At 37.7% G+C, this 22,418-nt stretch overlaps 1 protein-coding gene across 11 annotated transcripts in view; it reads right to left on the reverse strand.

Moving 5' to 3' along the window:
- The window catches only part of CADPS2 (calcium dependent secretion activator 2), a 665,654-nt gene that overhangs the window by 180,429 nt on the left and 462,807 nt on the right, over positions 1-22,418 (reverse strand). The window lies entirely within an intron of this gene.

The following is a 22,418-nucleotide window of genomic DNA, read 5'->3' on the forward strand; positions in this document are numbered from 1 at the left end:
AGAAAGAAAAAGCCACATAGTCCCCCAAAGGAGTGCTGGGGTGTTACTACATTAGCTCTGTTTGAAACACAGCTTGTACTGGGCAGGCAATCAGTTACTAAGATAAAAGTGGGCTCTTCTCACAATGGTAGAACTGAAGCTCCATTGTTACTTAACGTTCATAGATAGATCTCTTTCTGGTCATTGCAAGAAAGGCAGAGTCGTAAATGTAAGCTAAGTGTAGTTTCTGAAACATACATGGTGCATTCCTAAAACTCTAAAGGAAAAGAGACAAAAGTTTATTGATTAAACCGAATTATAGAGTCAGGCTCATAATAAAACTCAATATTGATCTGTGGACATGATGCTAACATAATCAGTCACATTTAGATATTTAGCCCAGATCATATTGATCCATGTCAAGTTCAACTTTCAGCCATATTTGTGGATGGAAGAAATATATAATTCAAGCTGAAGGGTCCACAGAATCACATTTGAAAAAAAAGATACACAAACTGATGAATATCTTACATCAATGACAGATATCAGAAGGTAAATGTAGCAAGTAAGCAATGCATAGCAGCTTATTGATGAATGGAAGGCACAAAACTACAATCATGGAGAAAGTAGCACATATATTCCTTTATATTTAATAATTACTTCCTAGAATGACAAAATATATTGCATGCAATAAATTAGTATTAATTGGATGAAAATAAGCTGTTTTTCCTGAACTGAAAAATAAGATAATCCAACCTTTTATTTTATTTTATTTTATTGGCTGAGATTCTTAATACAAAGCTAACTGTAAGACAATGTGAAAAGTATCAAATGAGTAGGAGTCAGAATATTGAAAAGGCAAAGTATATGTATTATAAAATTGGAAGAGAGTTTTGTGTTTTAAGGAATTTATCTTAGAATCTTCATTTCTGTTAGAAAATTCAGTATCACCTTTATGAAACAATTATTAGTTTTATAAAACATCTTCTGAATTTTATTCATTATTTCTCTCACCAGAGAAGGTCATAACAAGCAGTTAAAAGTAACACTGACAATCGCTTAACTATTGAAAACAGAATATGTAATAAATTTCGGAGAAAAAAATTCATAATTCCTTCTTCTTTTCTTTTTTAACCTAGAAACCTTTTATTTAAGGCATACATACTTCATGCATTTTGTATATACAAATTTAGGAACACGGTGATTTAATTATTTCTTTTAAAACAATCAGTATATGGCCTTAAATATACTGTACAAGTTTGTGAAAGGAAGCATGTAGCTGATTTTTATAAAGATGATAATTTTTATGAACTTATAACATTTTATCCTTATGAAATACACTTCAACCCATGTATTTACTGACATGACAAGTCTTTCCAAATCATGCACCAAAATGGAAAGTTACTACTATAACTAATTATCATTACTATTATAACTAATTATCATTAGTGACAAAAATGATAGTCAAGATTGCAATTTAAGGCAAATACAGATTCTCCATTGACACTGATAAAAGAGACAAGCAAACAAATGCACAAAATATTTTGTTAAAAGAAAAACCCAGACACCTGAAGTTGCTAGAGGTCAATAATTTCACACAATGAAATGTGTTCTTAGGGATTATTCCACATTCAAAAAAGGCTGGGAAGACTTCTCTGCTCTTTTTCCTCACCAGACATGAACCTTTGAAAATGTTTTATGCAAAAATACTTTGCCATGTACCAGTATATCATTAGCTTCCACGAATTTATGAAGACATAAAAATAAGCTGAACATGCAGAAGTTCTGATCTGCTTATGTGAAAAGTCTTTTGGGGATCTGTTTTCACAGACCTTTACTTAAAAAAAAAAAAAAGGCAAAGTTGATTTTAATTTGCTGGTCCTGTATTCAACAAAAACAAAAGCAATGTATAACAGTGCAGACAACACACTGAAAGTAAAATGCATGGTAACAGGAACACAAAATCTAGGAGGGGAAAAATGTATACTATTGAAAATCTTTTTTTAAAGATAAATTTTATTGTGTGTATTTTACAACATGTTGTGGGAAAAGGACAATGAAATGGTTATTAAAGTGAGACAAATTAATCTAGCACTTCACACAAATTTTAAGGATAAATATATACTTATTGAATAAAACTTGCTAACAATTTTATTGCCTGGTCCTCTTGTTTTAAATTAGATCTTCAGATGGGCTGGTCCTGAACATCTGCCACTTAGTATCCTTCGGCCTACATCTCACTATTTCTTCTCTCCACTCTTATAAACTAAAGTAAAATAGGAAATCAGTTGTTAAAATATTACCTAGCTTTGTATTTTTATAAAAGAATATTTTCACACGGTTTTCTCTTAGTGTAACCCATTTACATCTTACTCTTCAAAGACACACAGGCATCATATGGATCAAATGCAAAAGATGCTTCCAAGGGCCGGTGTCCTGGCACAGCAGATTAAGCCACTGCCTGAAATGCTGGCATCCCATATGGGCACCAGTTCGTGTCCTGGCTGCTCTGCTTCTGATTCAGCTCCCTGTTAATGTGCTTGGGAAAGCAGCAGAAGATAGCCCAAGTGCTTGGGCCCCTGCTACCCATGTGGGAGATCTGGAAGGAATTCCTGGCTTCTGCCTTTGGCCCAGCCTAGCCCCAGCTATTGTGGCCAACTGGGGAGTAAGCCAGTGGATAGAAGATCTCTGTCTCTCCCTCTCTCTGTAACTGTGTTTTTCAAATGAAATAATCAAATAATTTTTATAAAAGATGATTCCAATCAGTGGCAACAGAATCAAATCTCTGGCATTAAACCTGGTGTGACTAGATAACCTTCAATTAATGTTTAATATAATACAAAATTATAGTGATTAATTTTTAATGAAAAACAGTTCACGATGTTATTCAAAGACTTATTTATTTATTTGAAAGAGTTACAGAGAGAGAAACAGAGAGACAGAGAGAGGAGAGAGATCTTCCATAATACCCAAATGGTTATAATGACCAGAGTTGGGCCATTCCAAAGCCAGAAGCCAGGAGCTTCATCTGGGTCTCCCACGTGGGTGCAGGGGCCCAAACACGTTAGCAGGGAGCAGGATCAGAAGTGGAACAGCTGGGACTCGAACCAGTGCCCATATGGAATACTGGCACTGCAGACGGTGGCTCAATCCACTGCACCACATGCCAGCACCAAATGTTCTCTGGTAATGGCAAGTTTCAGTTCAGTTGGTCTTTTAAAACAATATAAGAAAATTATCAAAACTAACCAACAAGACAGGAGCTTAAACAATGTAATGCAAAATGTCACAGATTGTGATGATCAACCTAGGTACTAAGTATAGAGGTGGGATGTGGTCACTGACGAGCTTGGTGGAGTTTCTATGGTAATGGTGGGATCATATGCTCCATGTCTTCAGGTAGTACTACCACTGTGCTAACAGTGGATGGAAAAAAACCTACATTGAGAAAGATTACTTCTTGTTGTAAACTTAAGTAATAGTTTCATTTATAGAAGTTTTATTCAAGTGAAACCTTTTTGGAATTCAAGAGAAAAGAATAAATAGGCTATTAATTTAAACAGTTAACACTGACTTGAAAACAGGCAGCACAGAAAACAGTGTGAGGACTATGGGCCAGATGGTCAGCCCACCAGGGTGGTAGAGGCAATTTGGTGGCCACTGACCACAACCAATGCTATGAGCTGCACATCCAAACCCAATCCTGGCAAGGCATGAGAGTTCAGAATGTGAGATTAAAACAAAATCCTAACTGAAATATTTCTCCTTCCTTTGCTACAAAATCTAATGAGGTTGCAATTTTTGGCTGCTGCTCACTGGGAGACATCACCTATGTGAAAGAGAAAAGCCAAGACCCAGGATATAGGCACACTGGAGAAATGAGGTCATTTAATGTAGAAACTGGGACTCAAGCATCACAAAGACTAACAAGATGGTGCCACTTGTTAGTGGTGCCAGGAGCTGGTCTTCTCTGCATAACACTGAGCCGAACTAAGCTGCAAATGACCCCTTTGAAACACAGTAAAATAGATCATTTTACATTGAAAACTGTCCTACTTTTAAGGCCATGCCTGTTGCTGCATTATCTACTAATCATACCTGACTACACATTTTTCTCACAGAGCTTGAACATTAAAGGAAGTTAAATGTGGCAGAGGTGTAGGTACCACTTCACTCTACAAAACACACATGTAATCTTAAAGGCGAATCTTTTCATGTTTTAAAATTTCACATAGATCAGTCTGGTCAGTAGGTTTGCATTAGATGCATGCATTTTTTCTGCTGAAGACCAGAATACTGTTTAAGAGATGTATTATTATTATTATTTTTTGACAGGCAGAGTAGATAGTGAGAGAGAGAGAGAGAGAGACAGAGAGAAAGGTCTTCCTTTTGCCGTTGGTTCACCCTCCAATGGCCGCCGCGACCAGCGCATTGCACTGATCCGAAGCCAGGAGCCAGATGCTTCTCCTGGTCTCCCATGCGGGTGCAGGGCCCAAGGACTTGGGCCATCCTCCACTGCACTCCCAGGCCATAGCAGAGAGCTGGCCTGGAAGAGGGGCAACCGGGACAGAATCTGGCGCCCCAACTGGGACTAGAACCTGGTATGCCGGCGCTGCAAGGTGGAGGATTAGCCTATTGAGCCATGGCACTGGCCGAGATGTATTATTTAAGAGTTTGTCCACAACTCGATTATTGGTCCAAATAATTAGTTTCTTTTTGTTAAAGTAATTGAAAACTAGCATATGAATTCATGCATCTTGCCTTTTGCAGCAAGTAACACAGAAGTAATAACTTCACACAAGGAGAATTTCAATCAACATACAGAGAAGTAGAGTAACTAGTAAGCAATGTAAACAGTCTAAACACTCAAATTTATCAGAAATCACATGTTCAATGGGAAGACAAATACTTGCTCTATAAAGTACAAAATGTAACATATTAGATCAATCAGGAAAATAAGTTTGTAAAATTTTAAAAATATATACCTTAAAAATCAAATAGCAGATTTTCTGGTTCATCCTTCACATGAGCTTACTTTAAAGGGAGACTTAGACTCCAATACAATAGTACTGGGGGACTTCAATACTCCACTCTCAGAAATAGATCAACAGGACAGAAGATCAACAAGGATACAGTAGATTTAAACAACACTATAGCCCAAATGGATCTAACAGTTATCTACAGAACTTTTCATCCTACACAGAACCAATTTACATTCTTCTCAGCAGTACATGGAACCTTCTCTAGGATTGACCACATACTAGGCCATAAAGCAAGTCTCAGCAAATTCAAAAGAATTAGAATCATACGATGCAGATTCTCAGAGCATAGGGGAATGAAGCTGGAAATTAGCAACTCAGGAATCCCTAGAACATATGCAAACACATGGAGATTGAACAACATGCTCCTGAATGAATAATGGGTCATTAAAGAAATTAAAAGAGAAATCAAAAACTTTCTGGAAGTAAATGAGGATAACAACACAACATACCAAAACTTAGGTGATACAGCAAAAGCAGTGTTAAGAGGAAAGTTTATATCAACAGGTGCCTACATCAAGAAATTGGAAAGGCACTAAATAGATGAGCTTTCAATGCATCTCAAGGATCTAGAAAAACTGCAGCAGACCAGACCCAAATCTAGTAGGAGAAGAGAAATAATTAAAATCAGAGAAGAAATCAACAGGATTAAATCCAAAAGGACATTACAAAAAAATCAGCAAAACGAGGAGCTGGTTTTTTGAAAAAATAAACAAAATTGACACTCCATTGGCCCAACTAACTAAACAAAGAAGAGAAAAGACCAAATCAATAAAATCAGAGATGAAAAAGGAAACATAACAACAGACACCACAGAAATAAAAAGAATCATCAGAAATTACTACAAGGACTTGTATGCCAGCAAACAGGGAAATCTATCAGAAATGGATAGATTCCTGGACACATGCAACCTACCTAAATTGAACCAGGAAGACATAGAAAACCTAAACAGAACCATAACTGAGACAGAAATTGAAACAGTAATAAAGGCCCTCCCAACACAGAAAAGCCCAGGACCAGATGGATTCACTGCTGAATTCTACCAGACATTTAAACAAGAACTAACTCCAGTTCTCCTCAAACTATGCAGAACAATTGAAAAAGAGGGAATCCTCCCAAATTCTTTCTATGAAGCCAGCATCACACTGATCCCTAAGCCAGAAAAAGATGCAGCATTGAAAGAAAATTACAGACCAATATCCCTGATGAACATAGACGCAAAAATCCTCAATAAAATTTTCACCAATAGAATACAACAACACATCAGAAAAATCATCCACCCAGACCAAGTGGGATTTATCCCTGGCATGCAGGGACGGTTCAATGTTCGCAAATCAGTCAATGTGATATACCACATTAACAGACTGCAGAACAAAAACCATATGATTATCTCAAAAGATGCCAAAAAAGCATTTGATAAAATACAACACCCGTTCATGATGAAAACTCTAAGCAAACTGGGTATAGAAGGAACATTCCTCAATACAATCAAAGCAATTTATGAAAAACCCACAGCCAACATCCTATTGAATGAGGAAAAGTTGGAAGCATTTCCACTGAGATCTGGTACCAGACAGGGATGTCCACTCTCACCACTGCTATTCAATATAGTTCTGGAAGTTTAGCCAGAACCATTAGGCAAGAAAAAGAAATCAAAGGAATACAAATTGGGAAGGAAGAAGTCAAACTATCCCTCTTTGCAGATAATATGATTCTTTATTTAGGGGACCCAAAGAACTCTACTAAGAGACTATTGGAACTCATAGAAGAGTTTGGCAAAGTAGCAGGATATAAAATCAATGCACAAAAATCAACAGCCTTTGTATACACAGACAATGCCATGGCTGAGAAAGAACTGCTAAGAACAATCCCATTCACAATAGCCACAAAAACAATCAAATACCTTGGAATAAACTTAACCAAGGACATTAAGGATCTCTATGATGAAAATTACAAAACCTTAAAGAAAAAAATAGAAGAGGATACCAAAAAATGGAAAAATCTTCCATGCTCATGGATTGGAAGAATCAACATCATCAAAATGTCCATTCTCCCAAAAGCAATTTATAAATTCAATGCGATACCGATCAAGATACCAAAGACATTCTTTACAGATCTAGAAAAAATGATGCTGAAATTCATATGGAGAAGCAAGAAACCTCAAATAGCTAAAGCAATCTTGTACAACAAAAACGAAGCCAGAGGCATCACAATACCAGATTTCAAGACATACTACAATGCAGTTATAATCAAAACAGCCTGGTGCTGGTACAAAAACAGATAGACAAACAGAACAGAATAGAAATGCCAGAAATCAATCCAAACATCTACAACCAATTTATATTTGACCAAGGATCTAAAACCAATTCCTGGAGCAAGGATAGGTTTTTTTTTTTTTTTTTTTTTTTTTTTTTTTTTTTTAACCAACGGGAGATGCAAATTATTTACACCAGCAGCCATGGGGGCAGAGGGAGTACACAGCATTTACAAAGTTAGCTACCTGTACAGGATGGGTTACACATGCAAAAATAAAAATCTCAAGACCACAGGACAGCGTGAGCCCCAGCCCCCTCCCCCAAATACCACAGCATGCGGTAATGCCAGGCGGGCGGCCCCTGGCATGTGGGGGGGAGTGATGCATGGAAAGAAAAGCCACCAGCCCCGGGAATTAGTACAGAACCCCCCACACACTCAGACACATGATAGGATACAGGGCGGATGACACCTAGCTGGGCTGGGAAGGATGGGAACTGAAACCCACACAGCCTGCTGTTCGAGGGAGGGAAGTGGGGAGCCCCGAGCCCCTGCTTAACTACATGGTAGGGGGCACTCTCCCCAGAAAAAGGGGTTAGCCTGCTCCCTCAGGGTTCCTGCTGGACCAAGCCCATCTCACCCAGCCTGAGCAGGGGGCTCGGCCCTGAGGGTGGGCCAAGGAACAATGGGGACGTGGATGTGGACATACCAGTTCCCAATCTACTCCCCCCTTCTCCCTTCTCCAACCAGAAGGTGGGGAAGGGGGAGGCCAGGAGGGAAAGGGTGTATTAGGGCCTGAACTGCAGCTGCCTCCCAGAAGGGAGAGTGGCCCTTGGCCTTCCCGCCCACAGCCAGGGCTTTGCGGGAAGTGGAGATGCTCCTTTTCCTCTGGCTTCCCCATGTGGGGAGAAGGCTGAGCAGGGCCAAGAACAGAGGAGCCGGGGCCCCAGGATTTATTCTGTCTATTCAATAAATGGTGCTGGGAAAACTGGATTTCCATATGCAGAATCATGAAGCAAGACCCCTACCTTACACCTTACACAAAAATCCATTCAACATGGATTAAAGACCTAAATCTATGACCTGACACCATCAAATTATTAGAGAACATTGGAGATACTCTGCAAGATATCGGCACCGGCAAAGACTTCTTGGAAAAGACCTCAGAGGCACAGGCAGTCAAAGCCAAAATTAACTATTGGGATTGCATCAAATTGAGAAGTTTCTGTACTGCAAAAAAACAGTCAAGAAAGTGAAGAGGCAACCGACAGAATGGGAAAAAATATTTGCAAACTATGCTACAAATAAAGGATTAATAACCAGAATTTACAATGAGATCAAGAAACTCCACAACAAAACAAACAACCCACTTAAGAGATGGGCCAAGGACCTCAGTAGACATTTTTCAAAAGAGGAAATCCAAAGGGCCAACAGGCACATGAAAAAATGTTCAAGATCACTAGCAATCAGGGAAATGCAAATCAAAACCACAATGAGGTTTCACCTCACCCTGGTTAGAATGGCTCACATACTTTAAGAAGTCAAACTTATTATGCTACATTAAGTAACACACACTGCATTATGCTACATATGTAACAGAGAAGATGGAAGCAGGGCTCTTGCCTAGTAGTTTGGTTGGAGGCAGGGAAGGAGGACAGTTTTAACAAAGATGCTTGTCAGTCTGCCACAGCAGCAAGCTACGTGTGAAGTGGAAGAACTGTTTAGCGGCAGTCTTCTTTAGCTTACACTATTTCTTTATAAATTCTACATATCCCAAGAGCCAAATAAAATGGAAGCAGAATAAAATATCTTAAGATGATGGAAGTAAAATATTAATTTTTCAGAGAAATCTATAAATGCACATTAATATTTGTATCCTAAAAGAGATAACATTGTATGCTAAAGGGTTAGATTTTATGTTTGTTATTTTGTTTGGACTGTATAGCTTTAGTAACAAGCTCTTATTTTAGTAATAAAAATACATTTAAAGAAAAATTTAAGAAATAGAGAAAATAAAGTAGCAAGTAGTCCTTCCACTTAAACTCACTGATTGTGAATATTTCGATATAATTCTACCTAAACTTTTGTTTTTCAGTTTGTGTGACTTTTTAAGATAGCAAATACCATAACTATAATGTAGCATATTTTATACTTAACACATAGTGACTTAAAATACACTTATTTATTTTGAGAGAGAGTGAGAGGAGGGGGGGAGAAAAAGAGAGAGATATCAAGATTGAAATCTCATCTGCTGGTTCACTTCCCAAACACTGGAAATGACCTGGGCTGGGACAGGATGGGGAACTTAATCTAGGTCTCCCACGTGGATGGTAGGTGCCCAATCACTTGAGCCATCATCTGCTACCTCCCAGGGTTCACATCAGCAGAAAGCTGGGATTGGAGCAGAGCTAGGACATGAACCCAGACACTCCACTATGGGATGCTGATAATGCATGCCTGTTGTTTTCTCCCTGCATATTATTATATCATCATCATAGCCATTATCTTAATGCTTGTGTGAATGTCATATATTAGATGACTGTTTTTCATTGTGGTAAACAGATACTTTGTTTTATAAATAGTAAAGCTAACCTAAATATTCTGAGGTTGGCTAAAAAGTAGGAGACTGACACTATGAACAACATCGTGCTATTCTTCAAATATCACCAATTACAAAATCTTAAATAGATCTGAGTTACTAAGAATCATGCAAGTACTTCCCTTACTAACTACAGGTAGCAAAGAAATGAGCAATAGAGCATATGTAAGGGGTGAGGAAAGCTAATCGTTTTAATTTTATGCTATTTTATCAATTTATAATTCTAGAGAGTAGTTGTTCTTCCAACATATGCCCAGGCAGGACGACAAAGTAACAACACAGAAGTTGAGGAAGAGGAGGAAACAGCAAGGGCAAAACATCTCTGCAGCTCTGAGACTGTATTCCTCAGAGTCACCAGAACCTAGCTGGTGGGACTTAGGGAAGAACCTACCTGCACCCCACTGCCCCAGGCCACAACTGCCAGGGCATAATCCCTAACATAACCTGTTCATCCCATGGGAATGATGCAAAATTCCCTTCACAGCTCTCAGTGCTGGGACTATGGCTTTTGGTGCTATAAACCCTTGCATCACCCACACACACTCAAAAGGACCTAGGAAAGCTCCTATCAAATCACACTTCCAGGGCTACAACTATTGGTGCCAAAAGCTTCAGTATTACTCAGGGTTAACCCTCAGAGTCACACAGCATCAGGAACAAAGCCACAGCCATCACAAATCCTACAGCTGAAACTGAACTCTTGAGGGACTGAAGATTCATACCCTAGGAAGCCAACATTTACCCCAAAGTCATAATACCACTTCTATGAAATGCTGCAGACTAGACAATGGTGGCACTCACAAATATTTCTGACATTGATTAAAGCCAAAAAAATCACTCAGATGTTACACTTCTGGGCTCTCCTAAAACCAAAGTCAAAGGAGCTACCCAACTGATAGCACACTTTGTCTAAACATAAACATATATCATAACAAAAGCTATTCCATAAAGAAGGAACTGTTAGACCAGATGTGCCAACATCACCACAGGGACATAGGGAGCATGAAGAAGGAAGAAGGGCATCTGCAAAAGAACACAACAGTTCTCCAGAAGTTGATTTTGTGTTGGAGGAAATCAATGAAATCCCTGAGAAAGAATTCAGAATTATGATCCTAAGGAAACTCAACGAGATACAAGAGAATATGGATACAAAATTCAAATAAATTAGAAAACAATACATAATATTAGTGAGAAATTCAACAAAACAATAGAAACAATTTAAAAAATTGGAGGTGAAAATTTGTATCAACTAAATAAACATATGATTGAGAGCTTCAGTAAAAGAATAGACCAAGCAGAAGTAACTTCTGGTTTTGAGGATAAGATTTTTGAAATAAAATGAAAGGAATGAAAAAGAATGAAGAAAGACAATGAGACACATGGGATGATAATATGAAGCAACAAATTTTCATTTTAATGGATACTTGAAGCAGAAGAGAAAGAAAAGGCAACAGAACCAAGTAAATTAAATAATAGTTGAAAAAATTTTCCCTGTCCTAAAAAGAGATACGCATCCAAATACAGAAAGTTCAAATATCTACAACCAGACAAAACCAAAAAATACCCTCTTAGAGGCATATTATAGTAAAGTTGTCAAAGGTTAAGGATAAGGAGAGAATCCTAAAGACAGTGAGAGAAAAACATCAAGTTACATATAAAGGAAAACCCACTAGACTAACAGCAAACTTCTCAGAAACCCTATAGGCTGCAGTGAGTGGGATATCATATTCAAAGTCTAGAGGGAAAAAATTCCAGCTAATAGTATTATAATCAGCAAATCTATCTTTTAGAAGTGGAGGAGAAACAGAATATTTCTCAGACAAGCGAAAACAGAATTCATGACAACTGAATCGGCACTACCACAAGTCTTAATAGGGAGACCTACATTAGAAGTAAAACCATGGAAAGCCACAATGATACAAAGTTAACTAAGAGCAGATACACAGAAAGAGAGGAGACTCCAACCTTGGAAAGCCACAATGATACAAAGTTAACTAAGAGCAGATACACAGAAAGAGAGGAGACTCCAACCTTACCAGGACAGAAAGCTACCATAACCAGAGTTAAATCAAAAAAGGCAAAAAGAAACAGATATAAAACAATTAGTAACCAACCATCAAAATGACAAGAATTAGATCTTATTAATATTAATGTTACATATATATGGATTAAATTCCCCAGTCAAAAGACACAGGTTGGGCAAATAGATTAAAACACACATACACACACACAAGACCCTACTGTACGCTGCATAAAGAAACTCACTTCACAGGTAGATTCACAAAGAATGAAAGTAAATTGTTGGATAAAGATATACCATACAAATGGAAATAAAGCACTAGTTGGAATAGCTACACTCATATCAGATAAAACAGACTTTAAATCAGAAACCGCAAAAACAAAGACAGTCATTATACACTGCTCTAAGAGGATCAATTCAGCAAAAAGATAAAGCAACCATAAATATATATGTACCCAGTGCAAGATCACTCAGATATGGAAAGCAAGCAGTACTAGGCCTAACAGGAGAGAGAGACTCCAATACAATAATACTGGGAGATTTCAACACCCACTGTCATTAATGAACGGATCATCCAGAAAGAAAATCAACAAAAAGAGATCCAAGTGGAACTATACTACTTAGCAAATAGACCTAACAGACATTTACAGAGCACTGCCACAACAGTTACAGGGTATGCATTAGAACAAAATGAAAAGTTCATTCTTTTTCTAGTACCAGAACATTTTCTAGGATAGACTGTATTATCAGGTCACAAATCAAGTCTCAGTAAATTTAAAAAGAGTGAAATCACACCATGTGCCTTCCAAGACAAGAAAGGAATAAAGCTAGAAATTAACAAAAAGAACAATAGAAAATTCACAAGTATATGGAAATTAAACAATGTGCTCATTGATGACCACTAAACACTGAAGAAATTAAAAAGGAAATAAAAATTGCTTGTAATAAGTGAAAGTGAATACACAAAATATCAAAATCTGTGGGATACAGCAAAAGAAATATTAAGAGGGAAGTTTAAGGGCCAGTGCTGTGGCATAGCAGGTAAAGACACTGCCGACAGTGCCTGCATCTTGTGGGTGCCGGTTGTGTTCTAGCTGCTCCACTTCCAATCCAGCTCGCTGCTAATGCACCTGGGAAAGCAGCAGAAGATGGCGATGGCAATGTGCTTGGGCCCTTGCACCCTTGTGAGAGACCTGGAAGAAGCTCCTGGCTCCTTGCTCCAGCCTGGCCCAACCAACCCTGGCCATTGCAGCCATTTAGGAAGTGAACCAGCAGATGAAAGACCCTCCCGCCCCACCTCTGCCTCTCTCTCCTTCTCTGTAACTGTGACTTTGAAATAAAATAAATAAAACTCTTAAAAAAAAGAGGGAAGTTTTATAGCAATATTGCATACAGTACGTGATGGAGAGGTGGGGAGGGAGGAAGGCAATATTATTATGTTTTTAGCACTATATCTACAAATTACATTGAATCTGTTAAAAACTAATTAAAAATTAAAATTAAAAAATTAAAAACTAGAAAGGTATCAAATAAACAATCTAACAATGCATTTCAAGGATGTAGAATAACAAAAACTAGCCAAAATCCAAATTACAAGGAAGTAAGAAATAATAGGAATCAGAGCAGAAACAATGAAGCTGAAACTAAAAAAGTAAAATAGAGCAACAAAACACTGGCTTCTTGAAAAGATAAATAGAATAGACAAATCTTGGGCCAGACTAGCAAAACAAGGAGAAAAAATTTCAAGTAAATAAAATCAGATGAAAGAGAGACATTGCAACTGATAGCATGAATACAAAGGATCATAAGAAATTCATATCAAAACTACATGCTAACAAGTTGGGAAACCTCAAACAATTGGATAAATTCTTGGACATATTCAAAACTGATAAGTTTAAACCAAGAAGATATAAAATTTCTGAACATACCTTAAGTCCAGGATCTGATGGTTTTATATGTGAATTCTAACATTTAAAGAGAAACTAATTCCAACAGTTTTCAAACTACTTGAACTCTGCCAAATTCTTTTTATCAGGCTAGCTTTATAGAGACACAAAACAAAAAGAAAACTACAGACCAATATCCTTGATGAACAGATGTAAAGATTCTCAATAAAATATTAACAAACTGAATCCAGCACTACATCAAAGTCATGATAAAGAGATTTATCTCAGAGCTGCCAGAGTAGTTCAACATTCGCAAATCAAATGTCATAAGTCACATTAACAGAATGAAGACCAAAACTGTACCACCATCTCAATAGTTGCAGAGAAAGTATTTGATAAGATTCAGCATTGCTTCATAAAAAAAAAACTTTCAATAAATTACACACAGAAAGAATGTAACTCAAACTATAAAGGGTATATAAGATATATACACAGCCAACATCCTACTGAATGGGGAAGTGGAAAGCACTGGAACAAGACAAAGATGTCCACTTACTCATACTCAATGTACTACTGGAAGTATTACCAAGAGCAATCAAGTAAGAGAAATAAATTAACAGTATCAAAATTGGAAAGGAGGAAGTCAAAATATTCATGTTTGGAGATAACACAATTTTGCACATGGAAAACAAACATTTATTTTATTTTATTTTATTTTTTTGACAGGCAGAGTGGACAGTGAGAGAGAGAAAGGTCTTCCTTTGCCGTTGGTTCACCCTCCAATGGCCGCCGCGGATGGCGCACCGCGCTGATCCGATGGCAGGAGCCAGGTGCTTATCCCGGTCTCCCATGGGGTACAGAGCCCAAGGACTTGGGCCATCCTCCACTGCACTCCCTGGCCACAGCAGAGAGCTGGCCTGGAAGAGGGGCAACTGGGACAGAATCCGGCGCCCCGACTGGGACTAGAACCTGGTGTGCCGGCGCCGCAAGGCGGAGGATTAGCCTAGTGAGCGGCGGCGCCGGCCGGAAAACAAACATTTCACCTGACATCTGTCAGAACTCATAAACCAATTCAGTAAAGTCACAGGAAACAAAGTCAGCATATAAAAAACAGCAATTTTATACACTAATAATGATCTTGCAGAAAGAGAAACCAAGAAAGAAATGACATTCTAAATAGCTACAAACACCTTCAAATATTAGTCAAATAAATTTAATCAAAGAAATGGAAGATCTCTACAATGAAATTTATAAAGGACTAATGAAAGAAATCATTGAGTACACACGAGAAAAATAAATATATTCCTTGTTCTTGGATCAGTAGAATCAATATTGTTAAAACATTCATACTACCTAAAGCAATCTATATATTCAATGCAATCACTACAAAAATATCAATGACATTCTCTACAGAATTAGGAAAAACAATCCTAAACTTCATATGGAATCACAAAGACCCTGAATAGTCAAAGCAGTCTGAGAAAACGAAAGTTGCGGCATCACAACACCTATTTTCAAAGCACACTACAAAGCTACAGTAATTAAAACAGCATGGTACTGGCGTAAAAACCAACACTGATCAATGGAGCACAATAGGGAGCCCATAAGTTAATCCATGAACACAGAGTCAACTGACTTTTTAAAAAATTTACTTACTTGAAATGCAGAGTGATAAAGACACAGACAGAGACAGGTATCTTCATCTGCTGGTTCCATCCTGAAATGGTCACAACAGCCATTGCTCAGCTACACTGAAGCCAGGAGCTGGGAACTTTACCTGTGTCTTCTAGTTGGGTGGAAAGAACTCAAATATTTGAGCCAGTATTAGATCCAGGCTCACTAGCAGGGAGGTGGATCGGAAGCACAGAGCAACAGACTCAAGTTGGCACCCCAATATGGGATGGGGGTGTCACAATGCTCACCCCCAGACAACTGAGTTTTGACAAGAGTGAAGAACCCACTGGAGAAAGGATAGTTTTTTCAATAAATGGTATTGGCAAAACTGGATATACAGGTGTAAAAGAATGAAATTAGATTATGATCTCATATCACATAAAAATCATCTCAAGAAGGATCCAAGTCCAAATGTATGGCCTGAAAGTATGAAATTGCTAGAAGAAAACATGGAGGAAATTACTTCAAGACACTGGTGCATGGAATGACATTTCAGATAAGACCTCAAAAGTATGGGTGACAAAAGCAAAGCTAGAAAAATGAGATTATATCAAACTCAGAAGCTTCTTCACAGTAAACTCAATAGAATGAAGACCCATCTGTTATAATGATAAAAAATTGCTAGCTAACTAAGCTATCTGATAAATTATTTATATTCAGAATATATCAGGAGCCAAAATTCCATAATAAAAGAACTCAATTAAGAAATAGGCAAAGGACCTGAACAGACAGTTATCGAAAGATATGCAAATAGCCAACAAATGTATGGAAAAAAATGTTCACAGCTACTAACCATTAGGGAAATTCAAATCAAAACTACAGTGAGATATTTACCTCATCCTGTCAGAATGACTATTATCAAAAAGGAAGTAACCGAGGCTGGTGGGGATATGGAGAAAGGGGGACTCATATACACTGTTGGTGTGAACATAAATGAGTACAGCCACTGTGGAAAACAGAATTGAAGTTTCTTTAAAAACTAGAGATAAAACTGCCATGTGATTCAGCAATCTAACTACAGGGTATATATCCAAAAGACACAAAAATCATTGTACCAAAGAATTACATGCTTTAGCATGTATACTGTAGCACTGTTCGCAATAGCCAAGTTATGGAATCAACGAAGGTATCCATCATCACGTAAATGGATAACAGTGTTATACATATACATGATGGACATATGATGGACAAATGATGGACTACGATTCAGTAATAAAAATAATGAAATCCTGCCATTTGCAGCAAAATGTATAGGACTAGAGGACTTCATGTTAAGAGAAATAAGGCAGACACAAAACATAAACCACAAGTTTTACCACATAGGTAGGTGCTAACAAACAGACAAGCAACCCTCCTACCCCAACCTCTATCTGATTACTAGAGGCTGGGAGGGGTTGGGTGGATAGAAAGAGTCTGGATACAGCAAATAAGGGAAACTGAGTGTGATTTATTAATTGAGACAAATGCATTACACTAATAAAAGAAGTTAATAATAGAGGGATCTGGGTGTGGGTTATGTGAGAACTGTTTGTACTACTTCATGTAATGTTCTTTTTTTAGTAAATTTTAAAACTATTCTGAAATAGCAAGTTTACATAAAAATGTTTATGGATAAATCTGACAAAAGATATTCAGTTCTGTTCACTGAAAATGATAAACATTCCAAATAGAAACTAAAGGCTAGCCTTATAAATGGAGAAATATACTATAGTCATGGATTGGAAGCCTCCATGTTTTTAAGATTTCAATTTTCTAAAATTTTTGCACAGACTGACCTACAGATTTAACACATTCCCAATAAAAATTCTAGCAAAGGCTGTCAACCTGATATAAAAATTCATAGAGAACTGCAAAGGAGAATAGCCAACACATCTTTAAAAAAGAACTGATTTGGAGGACTTATACTACCTGACTGTACATAATCATTACCACATAGGTAGGTGCTAACAACTATGGTAATGATGATGTACATGATCATTCTATAAAGCTATTATATCAAGATACACAAAGTGATTCAAGGAAAATAAAGGAGAGTCCAGAGATAAACTCAAATTTAGTTAATTGATTTTTGACAATGTGCAAAGGAAATTAGCTGGAAGACTCATTGTTCTAGAACAACTGGATATCTATATGCTGTCTGTGAACACAGATGCATACATCTCATTCTATAGAAACTCAAGATAGACATAAGTATATGTAAAAACTATAAAATTTCTAAAAGAAAGTATAAGAGAAAATCTTTGTGATCCTGGATTAGGCAAACATTTCTTAGTTACAGTGCCAGAAGCACATTCATTTAAAAAGAAAGGAGAAATTGAACTTCATCAAAATTAACAATTTCTCCCCTGTGAAAGACACTATTAGATTTTAAAATGTCAAGTAGAGATTAGGAGAAAATATTTGCAAATCACATATCTGATAAACATCTTTACCCAGAAAACAGAAAGCCCTTAAAACTTAGTAATAAGAAAATAATCCAGCCAAAAATAGGAAAATAATTTGGAAAGACAACCAAAGATATGTGGATAGCAAATTTGCAAATAAAATAATATTTCTTTATCTGAATAACAGTACATTAGAAATACACTTTCAAAAAGCAAGTTGCAAGAGCAACAAAAAGATGAAATGTGGAAATTAGTTTAAGAACAAAAAAGAACTCAGTGTAGGATAAATTACCAGATAAAATCTTGGAAGATTTAAATAAATGGAGTGATAGTTAATACTCATTGTTGAAATAATAAACTATTAGTTAGGTAAAGATCTGAAGGCCTTCTAACTTTCCATCTCTGGGAGAGTAAACAGGTGAAGAAATAAAATGTGTACTATATCAAGAAAAGTCAGGCAGACACAAACCATCATATGGCATGCAATCATCAGAAGAAATGTTATCAGATGCATGCATAGGAACATGAATGAATTTTTAAAAATACAGAACTAAATGAGAAAAGTAAAAGAGAACAACACAATAGCATTTATGCAGCTTGGCACTCAACACACACATATAAAATACAATTTTTTTAAACTTTTATTTAATGAATATAATTTCCAAAGTACAGCTTATGGATTACAATGGCTTCCCCCCCATAACGTCTCTCCCACCCACAACCCTCCCCTTTCCCACTCCCTCTCCCCTTCCATTCACATCAAGATTCATTTTCATTTCTCTTTATATACAGAAGATCAGTTTAGCATACATTAAGTAAAGATTTCAACAGTTTGCTCCCTCACAGAAACATAAAGTGAAAAATCCTGTTTGAGTACTAGTTACTGTCGCTCCCCGTCTTCGTGGAGGAACGACACAGGACCCTGCGCTGTTCTTTTGTCTGCTCGGCCATCCCCGGGTTTGTTGCTGGTTCTTCCTGGGTTAGCTACCATCCCTTCCACCTCCGTGGAAGGGCGGTTCCCCCTAGCCACTTTCCCCACTTCCGCGGGGGAGCGGCACACTGCCGGCCGGCTCTCTCGGGGGCTGCACAGGTGTTCCTTCAGATAGATGTTCCTGGTGCATGTTGTCTCTCTCCTCCTTTATAGTCCTCTTCCACCAATCCCAACTCTGCTACCCACACGCCGAGTACGCTGCTCTCCTCCAATCAGGAGCAAGTCCTACAGTTTATTGGTTGAACTGGAGGCAGCTGTGTAGAAGCTGTTACTCCCTTCTCAGCGCCATATTGTGGGAGAGCAGATGCATAGAATAAGTCTTAATCCGAGTAACTTAGTCTAGGTCCGAGTTGCTCCCCACAGTTACAGCATTAAATCTCAATGTACAGCACACTAAGGACAAAGATCCTACATGAGAAGTAAGTGCACAGTGACTCCTGTTGTTGACTTAACAAATTGATACTCTTGTTTATGGCATCAGTAATCACCCTAGGCTCTTGTCATGAGCTGCCAAGGCTATGGAAGCCCCCTGAGTTCACCGACTCTGATAATTTTTAGACAAGGCCATGGTCAAAGTGAAAGTTCTTTCCTCCCTTCAGAGAAAGGTACCTCCTTCTTTGATGACCCGTTCTTTCCACTGGGATCTCACTCGCGGAGATCTTTCATTTAGTTTTTTTTTTTTTTTTCCAGAGTGTCTTGGCTTTCCATGCCTGAAATAGTCTCATGGGCTTTTCAGCCGGATCTGCATGACTTAAGGGCTGATTCTGAGGCCAGAGTTCTGTTTAGGACAACTGTCATTCTATGGGTCTGCTGTGTATCTCACTTCCCATGTTGGATCATTCTCTCCTTTTTTTATTCCATCAGCTAGTATTTGCAGACACTATTCTTGTTTATGTGATCCCTTTGGTTCTTAAGAGATGGGCCAAGGACCTCAATAGACATTTTACACTAGAAGAAATCCAAATGGCCAACAGACACATGAAAAAATGTTCAAGATCTCTAGCAATGAGGGAAATGCAAATCAAAACCACAATGAGGTTTCACCTCACCCCAGTTAGAATGGCTCACATTCAGAAATCTACCAACAATAGATGCTGGAGAGGATGTGGGGAAAAAGGGACACTAACCCACTGTTGGTGGGAATGCAAACTGGTCAAGCCACTATGGAAGTCAGTTTGGAGATTCCTCAGAAACCTGAATATAACCCTACCATTCAACCCAGCCATCCCACTCCTTGGAATTTACCCAAAGCAATTTAAATTGGCAAAAAAACAAGCTGTCTGCACCTTAATGTTTATTGCAGCTCAATTCACAATAGCTAAGACCTGGAACCAACTCAAATGTCCATCAACAGTAGACTGGATAAAGAAATTATGGGACATGTACTCTATAGAATACTATACAGCAGTCAAAAACAACGAAGCCCGGTCATTTGCAACAGGATGGAGGAATTTGGAAAACATCATGCTGAGTGAATTAAGCCAGTCCCAAAGGGACAAATATCATATGTTCTCCCTGATCGGTGACAACTAACTGAGCACCAAAGGGGAAACCTGTTGAAGTGAAATGGACACTATGAAAAACAGTGACTTGATCAGCTCTTCTCCTGATGGTTGATGTACAATGTAATACTTTATCCATTTTAGTATTTTTTTTGTTCTAGTACTGTTGGTTGAACTCTGTAATTAACACACAATTATTCTTAGGTGTTTAAATTTTAACTGAAAAGTGATCCCTGTTAGGAATTTGGAAAACATTATGCTGAGTGAAATAAGCCAATCCCAAAGGGACAAATACCACTTGTTCTCCTTGATAGGTGACAACTAACTGAGCACCAAAAAGGAAACCTGTTAAAGTGAAATGAACACTATGAGAAACGGTGACTTGATCAGCCCTCACCCTGACTGTTGATGAGCAGCTTAATATGTTAGCCCTCTTAGTATTTTTTTTTGTTTGTTCTACTTAATACTTTTGGTTGAATACTATAATCAATACACAATTCCTCTTAAGTGCTGAAACTTAACTGAAAAGTGATCACTGTTAAATATAAGAGTGGGAATAAGAGAGGGAAGAGATGTGCAATTCGGGACATGCTCAAGCTGACTTACCTCAAACAATAGAGTTAGAAAGATACCAGGGGATTCCAATTCAATCCCATCAAGGTGGCATGTACCAATGCCATCTCACTAGTCCCAGTGATCAATTTCTGTTCACAATTGATCATAATGATAGGACTAAGAACCAAAGGGATCATATGAAATACAATTTTAAGACAGGATAAAAAAATTGCAGCTCATGTGGAAAGGGACAGAGATGGGCTATGAAAATGAAGGAAAATGAAGTTAAGTTCCAAAACATGGTTTTCCATGTTAGGAATCAAAAGCAGGAGGGGAAAAATACTGAACAGTCAGAAGAAGGAAAACAGTTTTGGGAGGAGATTTGAATAGAGTTCATGCTGTGGTGGGGATGGTCAATAAAACGCGGTCTGAAGGGAAATAAACAAGTTATGTGGGCCTACTTCAGAGTCTGTGTCTGTACGCCCCATGTACGCACAGCCCAGGCAGATGCATGCAATCTGACCCTCCAATAGCACATGAGCCACGGATAAGGGCGGTGGTAAGACAGAAATGTCTGTGATGCTCAGGGTTTTATTCACTCAAAGCAGTGCTGGAAAACAACCAGCAAGTTAGAGTGCATCACTGTGGCAAGATCTCACTAAACATGACACAGGGCACGCAAAGGTGTTGACACAAGGAGGACACAGGTGACAAGGACCTCATTGTAAGAGGCAGATTTATCATTTTAAGTAATGTACACCAGCATACAATAAATGGATCAAATAAGACAAGTTTTGCCCTAGGCCTTAGAGACAGAGAACAATCTTGGAGTACAAGTTACACTGAATGAGAGAAGGGTTTTGGGTGTACTGAATTTAAATCTGTGACTGAGTTCATCAGATTTGAAGAGTTTAAGCTCTCAGGAAACATCAGAAATACTGATTTAAGATATGTTCAATTATAATGAAATCAAGTTCTACTTCTGAAGACCTTAGTTCCAAAGGAAAATTCTTTCCTGCTATGTCAAAGAAGTGACAGAAATGCAGAAAATGGGGTAAAAAAATTTAGATAAACTAAAAATGCAAACCATAATGTGCTATTTTCATTTTGTTTTTGAAGAAGACAATGTTATCAATTTTAAAGTCAGAATAAATAAGAGATTTTAAAGCCAATTAAAAAATTTAACAAATAGCATTCTTAAACAGCTTTCACTATAATTTCAAAAATATCCCAAATTAACTATGAAAATGGTCTGTGGTTTCCATAGAGCAGGAAGAAAAAAGAACCTCATACTCCATCTTAGTTATTTGGCCTCATGTCTTTAAGGTGCTCAGATGTGACACTGAAGGGTGTCTAAAAAGAGAGTAGTTACATGATATATGAAAATTAGAAGAAAATAATTCATGTCAAGACACAACTCTCCTGGAGAAGAATCTTGACAAAAAAAAAAAATCACAATTTCAGCCTAAAGGCTGAGGACTACTAGAAATCATAGCAGTTAAGCATTTGATTTAGTGATTATAAAAGCTATTTTTG

This window comes from Oryctolagus cuniculus, chromosome 3, assembly GCF_964237555.1.
Source record: "Oryctolagus cuniculus chromosome 3, mOryCun1.1, whole genome shotgun sequence".
Taxonomy (NCBI): domain Eukaryota; kingdom Metazoa; phylum Chordata; class Mammalia; order Lagomorpha; family Leporidae; genus Oryctolagus; species Oryctolagus cuniculus.